The sequence below is a fragment of the Schistocerca americana genome, unplaced genomic scaffold (assembly GCF_021461395.2).
Source record: "Schistocerca americana isolate TAMUIC-IGC-003095 unplaced genomic scaffold, iqSchAmer2.1 HiC_scaffold_124, whole genome shotgun sequence".
Lineage (NCBI taxonomy): Eukaryota > Metazoa > Arthropoda > Insecta > Orthoptera > Acrididae > Schistocerca > Schistocerca americana.
The window spans coordinates 465,001-472,500 of NW_025725308.1; the positions used below are offsets into that span (position 1 = coordinate 465,001).

A 7,500-nucleotide genomic window follows, 5' to 3' on the forward strand; every position below is an offset into this window, starting at 1 on the left:
ACTACGTCCGCCATGCCGAGCGCACCGCAAAACATACCGCCATCTGTAGGTCTCCCGCAACATGACCTCCTGCAACGACGATACCGTCATCTATGAGACGCCAAGCCGACTAAGACAGCCATGGGCCCACAGTGCCCTTCTTTCGACCCCACCCACAAAGCCTGCATCCTCTGTCGACAACAGCACCCCAACGCCAGCGCCTCTGCCGCACGAAGTCGTGGACCGGCAATCACTCCACCTGCACCCGTTCGTGCCCCACCCCAACCGCCCAACCCGCAACTCCAGCGGATGAACGGCGGACTTTGCTCGCACGCGCAATGTGCAATCCACCCCTATAACGTGCGTTTCATGAAGAGTTATGTCCAATATGCGACATTCCCGCTGTCCCTATACATGAGCTGCGAGCTGTACCACTTACGAGCTACAGACGCGATCGCGTTGCTCTCTGTACGAATGCAGATGCTCAGCGGTCAGCTAGGAGGCGCTCCATCCATGTCGGTACCGGTGAGCGTTGCACTCGCAGTCGCAAAAACGTACGGCAAGTATATTACTCGGAAGAGTCAATGACAGTCCAAGCCCCCCTGCGTGGGAAGAGTCTTTCTAGGCCATGACCCACCGGAAGGGCGCAGCGTCCCCCACCCCAGACATGTGACGTCACACTATCGGTATTGACGACTAGACTGATTCCTTATAATCATTTGCCATACACCGGTGGAAGCTGCCGAGACGAGTAACTACATGGCGGCCTCGCCGTGTCACTAATGTACAGAGATACAACAGTTTCGACTGGAACCGGATGAAACGTATACACGGCGCTGATTAGTAATAGATAGAGCCATCAAAATACAGATAATGTATACAACTGTCCGTATACATGCTGAAAGACTCTGCTCACAATCACAACCACACGTCAGCCAGACACTCTTATCACGCACTACTCTCTGCCTGTAACAGGCACAGAGACAATATGTAAGCACCAGCATGGAACAACACCCAGTGCATCCTCTCCGCCACATTAGACTATCCACACTATCATAACCAGACCGGGAGGTCCACTCACAAAACAGAATATCCCACCCTTCCGACAACCACCATTGCTCAGCTAAGCCACCAACACCCACACATGTCCTACACAGGGGTACACCCAACATCACAATACTGCCTCCTGTCACAGCACACAAACAATGGCAGGAATGAAAGACACAGGTCTGCCACAAGCATGGAATCAGAGCGCCGCCTGTTATGAGCCAAAGGTGCACCCTGACGTGGCAAATCAGATGATGCCGCAGTCATTTACTTACGATAATCACAATCAACAAACCGGCCCCCCCCCCCCCCCCAAAACACCTTTCCTTACAACAATGTGTACCTTAACCTAACCCGTATTGTGCCTTAACCTAACCCGTATTGTGCCTTAACCTAACCCGTATTGTGCCTTAACCTAACCCGTATTGTCCCTTAACCTAACCCGTATTGTGCCTTAACCTAACCCGTATTGTGCCTTAACCTAACCCGTATTGTGCCTTAACCTAACCCGTATTGTGCCTTAACCTAACCCGTATTGTGCCTTAACCTAACCCACGTTGTGCCTTAACCTAACCCACGTTGTGCCTTAACCTAACCCACGTTGTGCCTTAACCTAACCCACGTTGTGCCTTAACCTAACCCACGTTGTGCCTTAACCTAACCCACGTTGTGCCTTAACCTAACCCACGTTGTGCCTTAACCTAACCCGTATTGTGCCTTAACCTAACCCGTATTGTGCCTTAACCTAACCCGTATTGTGCCTTAACCTAACCCGTATTGTGCCTTAACCTAACCCGTATTGTGCCTTAACCTAACCCGTATTGTGCCTTAACCTAACCCGTATTGTGCCTTAACCTAACCCGTATTGTGCCTTAACCTAACCCGTATTGTGCCTTAACCTAACCCGTATTGTGCCTTAACCTAACCCACGTTGTGCCTTAACCTAACCCACGTTGTGCCTTAACCTAACCCACGTTGTGCCTTAACCTAACCCACGTTGTGCCTTAACCTAACCCACGTTGTGCCTTAACCTAACCCACGTTGTGCCTTAACCTAACCCACGTTGTGCCTTAACCTAACCCACGTTGTGCCTTAACCTAACCCATATTGTGCCTTAACCTAACCCATATTGTGCCTTAACCTAACCCATATTGTGCCTTAACCTAACCCATATTGTGCCTTAACCTAACCCATATTGTGCCTTAACCTAACCCATATTGTGCCTTAACCTAACCCATATTGTGCCTTAACCTAACCCATATTGTGCCTTAACCTAACCCATATTGTGCCTTAACCTAACCCATATTGTGCCTTAACCTAACCCATATTGTGCCTTAACCTAACCCATATTGTGCCTTAACCTAACCCATATTGTGCCTTAACCTAACCCGTATTGTGCCTTAACCTAACCCGTATTGTGCCTTAACCTAACCCGTATTGTGCCTTAACCTAACCCGTATTGTGCCTTAACCTAACCCGTATTGTGCCTTAACCTAACCCGTATTGTGCCTTAACCTAACCCGTATTGTGCCTTAACCTAACCCGTATTGTGCCTTAACCTAACCCGTATTGTGCCTTAACCTAACCCGTATTGTGCCTTAACCTAACCCGTATTGTGCCTTAACCTAACCCGTATTGTGCCTTAACCTAACCCGTATTGTGCCTTAACCTAACCCGTATTGTGCCTTAACCTAACCCGTATTGTGCCTTAACCTAACCCGTATTGTGCCTTAACCTAACCCGTATTGTGCCTTAACCTAACCCGTATTGTGCCTTAACCTAACCCACGTTGTGCCTTAACCTAACCCACGTTGTGCCTTAACCTAACCCACGTTGTGCCTTAACCTAACCCACGTTGTGCCTTAACCTAACCCACGTTGTGCCTTAACCTAACCCACGTTGTGCCTTAACCTAACCCACGTTGTGCCTTAACCTAACCCACGTTGTGCCTTAACCTAACCCACGTTGTGCCTTAACCTAACCCACATTGTGCCTTAACCTAACCCACATTGTGCCTTAACCTAACCCATATTGTGCCTTAACCTAACCCATATTGTGCCTTAACCTAACCCATATTGTGCCTTAACCTAACCCATATTGTGCCTTAACCTAACCCATATTGTGCCTTAACCTAACCCATATTGTGCCTTAACCTAACCCATATTGTGCCTTAACCTAACCCATATTGTGCCTTAACCTAACCCATATTGTGCCTTAACCTAACCCATATTGTGCCTTAACCTAACCCATATTGTGCCTTAACCTAACCCATATTGTGCCTTAACCTAACCCATATTGTGCCTTAACCTAACCCATATTGTGCCTTAACCTAACCCATATTGTGCCTTAACCTAACCCATATTGTGCCTTAACCTAACCCATATTGTGCCTTAACCTAACCCATATTGTGCCTTAACCTAACCCATATTGTGCCTTAACCTAACCCATATTGTGCCTTAACCTAACCCATATTGTGCCTTAACCTAACCCATATTGTGCCTTAACCTAACCCATATTGTGCCTTAACCTAACCCATATTGTGCCTTAACCTAACCTATATTGCGCCTTAACCTAACCTATGTTGCGCCTTAACCTAACCTATGTTGCGCCTTAACCTAACCTACGTTGCGCCTTAACCTAACCTATATTGCGCCTTAACCTAACCTATATTGCGCCTTAACCTAACCTATATTGCGCCTTAACCTAACCTATATTGCGCCTTAACCTAACCTATATTGCGCCTTAACCTAACCTATATTGCGCCTTAACCTAACCTACGTTGCGCCTTAACCTAACCCACGTTGCGCCTTAACCTAACCCACGTTGCGCCTTAACCCAACCCACGTTGCGCCTTAACCCAACCCACGTTGCGCCTTAACCCAACCCACGTTGGGCCTTAACCCAACCCACGTTGCGCCTTAACCCAACCCACGTTGGGCCTTAACCCAACACACGTTGGGCCTTAACCCAACACACGTTGGGCCTTAACCCAACACACGTTGGGCCTTAACCCAACACACGTTGGGCCTTAACCCAACACACGTTGGGCCTTAACCCAACACACGTTGGGCCTTAACCCAACACACGTTGGGCCTTAACCCAACACACGTTGGGCCTTAACCCAACACACGTTGGGCCTTAACCCAACACACGTTGGGCCTTAACCCAACACACGTTGGGCCTTAACCCAACACACGTTGGGCCTTAACCCAACACACGTTGGGCCTTAACCCAACACACGTTGGGCCTTAACCCGCTCTGTAATTGTCATACGACGCGTTAAATTAGTGTAGTGTTGCCTAACTGCAACCCCCGCAATATAGTTTGCTACTCGCACTGCCTGGTCCCCAGTGTATCGCTTCATGTTAAACACCTTGCAGCGATACACTGTAATGTGGATGGCAGCAGGACGTACATGCTCAATGCCCTTCGCAGTTGTTCATTGGCATTCGCATGGCGAAGCACTTAGCCTACGCTGTGGTACGGCCTGTGTCAACTGTCCGCTGATGTTGTACGTCCAAATCACACACTGTACTGCACATTGGTCCTCATGTACTGAATGATACATCGTGGTACATGTGACCGTACAACGACTGCGCCAACAACGGCGAACCATGCGGTCCAACTGTTGTGCACTCAGCTATGTGTCGTCTCCCTATAAGAGCCGGATTGCAGTGTGGTATGCCCTGGATGGCGATCAGCATGAGCCGTCTGTTGATGTAGTGGCGCGTGTTGTCAGACGTAGTCGTCTCTTCTCACACACCGTGACAGCATGGTGCACTGCGTTCCACATCTGCGACATGCGACAGAGGCCGGTTGACAGTCGTTCGCGCAATGGACATCGCATACGTACGGGGGCCACCTTCCACGTGTTCGCGAAGCGTGCACATGTTGTTGCGTGTATGTGGGCAGACATAGTGTGTCGTGACACCTGACACAGGCATGCAACAATCGTTGAATTTGCAAATGGCGATGGACGTCTACGTTTGCTGGTGACGTTACGCAAATGAACAACTGGTAAACCGTTGTGGTGCGGTTGTTCTCGCTAGAGGTGAATCAGTGATGGCGACGATCGGTTGAGCTACCAACCGGTTGTTTCAGCGATACCCACCATGCCCACGAACGTGAATGGCATGTGGGTGTGAAGCGATACGCGGCGGTGGCTGGGTGGGACCGTCCCCGGCCGGTGAGGGGGGGCCTCCCGGCGTGCTGGCCGCGCGGTGCGTGGGCGCACGCGCTACAGCCGGCTGGTGGGGGCGGCCAGTGGCAGGCGCGCCGGCCGACGGAGGCGGCAGGCGGCGCAGCTGCGCGCCGGCGCACCCTGCACGCGGCGCCGTGCGGCCAAAGTAGGTCCTCGCGGGCCCGGTGCGAAGCGCGGTGGACATCTGCAGTGTGCTGGTCCGATTGAGGACTGTGTGCGCTGAGGATGCGCCGCCGCCCGGCGCTCGGCGCCGCGACGCCGTCTGCTGCTCGGTCGCCTCTGCGGTTCTCGCAGGTGGTTTGTATCGCAGCTGTGCGGACGTGTTGGCGCGTGCGCTGTGCTGGGAGAGTTCGCTTCGGCACCCAAGTGGGGCTTTTGTCCTTCTGTGGCGCTGGCGTTGGAGCTGCCGGCCACCGTAGGTGGCGCGTGTTGTCTCCCGCCGGCAATGCCACGACAGCACGCTCCCGGGCCTCTGTCGGCAGCGGCAAGCTCAGTTGGGAGCACGGGTGGTCGCACCTAAAGCGTCTACTCGCCAAACTCCGGGCGATTGCGCCTCTCTCGAACCCGACCAAGTACTTAGGACGGCGCTGCGCGCCGCCGGGACCTGAGAGGGTTTCGAGGTGTATCGTGCAGGGGAGCTCAGCCTCCTCCTGTTTGCAGAATAATTGAGCGGACGCTTGCGTGTTCGCGCGGGCCCCCGGGACACACTCCCGGGCGGCCGGCTGCTCAGCTCTAGTTGACGCAGCTCCCTGGTTGATCCTGCCAGTAGTCATATGCTTGTCTCAAAGATTAAGCCATGCATGTCTCAGTACAAGCCGCATTAAGGTGAAACCGCGAATGGCTCATTAAATCAGTTATGGTTCCTTAGATCGTACCCACGTTACTTGGATAACTGTGGTAATTCTAGAGCTAATACATGCAAACAGAGTCCCGACCAGAGATGGAAGGGACGCTTTTATTAGATCAAAACCAATCGGTCGGCTCGTCCGGTCCGTTTGCCTTGGTGACTCTGAATAACTTTGGGCTGATCGCACGGTCCTCGTACCGGCGACGCATCTTTCAAATGTCTGCCTTATCAACTGTCGATGGTAGGTTCTGCGCCTACCATGGTTGTAACGGGTAACGGGGAATCAGGGTTCGATTCCGGAGAGGGAGCCTGAGAAACGGCTACCACATCCAAGGAAGGCAGCAGGCGCGCAAATTACCCACTCCCGGCACGGGGAGGTAGTGACGAAAAATAACGATACGGGACTCATCCGAGGCCCCGTAATCGGAATGAGTACACTTTAAATCCTTTAACGAGTATCTATTGGAGGGCAAGTCTGGTGCCAGCAGCCGCGGTAATTCCAGCTCCAATAGCGTATATTAAAGTTGTTGCGGTTAAAAAGCTCGTAGTTGGATTTGTGTCCCACGCTGTTGGTTCACCGCCCGTCGGTGTTTAACTGGCATGTATCGTGGGACGTCCTGCCGGTGGGGCGAGCTGAAGGCGTGCGACGCGCCTCGTGCGTGCTCGTGCGTCCCGAGGCGGACCCCGTTGCAATCCTACCAGGGTGCTCTTGAGTGAGTGTCTCGGTGGGCCGGCACGTTTACTTTGAACAAATTAGAGTGCTTAAAGCAGGCAAGCCCGCCTGAATACTGTGTGCATGGAATAATGGAATAGGACCTCGGTTCTATTTTGTTGGTTTTCGGAACCCGAGGTAATGATTAATAGGGACAGGCGGGGGCATTCGTATTGCGACGTTAGAGGTGAAATTCTTGGATCGTCGCAAGACGAACAGAAGCGAAAGCATTTGCCAAGTATGTTTTCATTAATCAAGAACGAAAGTTAGAGGTTCGAAGGCGATCAGATACCGCCCTAGTTCTAACCATAAACGATGCCAGCCAGCGATCCGCCGCAGTTCCTCCGATGACTCGGCGGGCAGCCTCCGGGAAACCAAAGCTTTTGGGTTCCGGGGGAAGTATGGTTGCAAAGCTGAAACTTAAAGGAATTGACGGAAGGGCACCACCAGGAGTGGAGCCTGCGGCTTAATTTGACTCAACACGGGAAACCTCACCAGGCCCGGACACCGGAAGGATTGACAGATTGATAGCTCTTTCTTGATTCGGTGGGTGGTGGTGCATGGCCGTTCTTAGTTGGTGGAGCGATTTGTCTGGTTAATTCCGATAACGAACGAGACTCTAGCCTGCTAACTAGTCGCGTGACATCCTTCGTGCTGTCAGCGATTACTTTTCTTCTTAGAGGGACAGGCGGCTTCTAGCCGCACGAGATTGAG

At 52.0% G+C, this 7,500-nt stretch overlaps 1 non-coding gene across 1 annotated transcript in view; it reads left to right on the plus strand.

Annotated features, from left to right (window-relative positions):
* The first annotated feature begins 5,973 nt into the window (after positions 1 to 5,973).
* Positions 5,974 to 7,500, plus strand: part of LOC124563734 — a 1,910-nt gene continuing 383 nt past the window's right edge. The window contains exon 1 of the ribosomal RNA XR_006970285.1: positions 5,974 to 7,500. This exon is cut by the window's right edge and continues 383 nt beyond it. This is a non-coding gene — a ribosomal RNA (small subunit ribosomal RNA).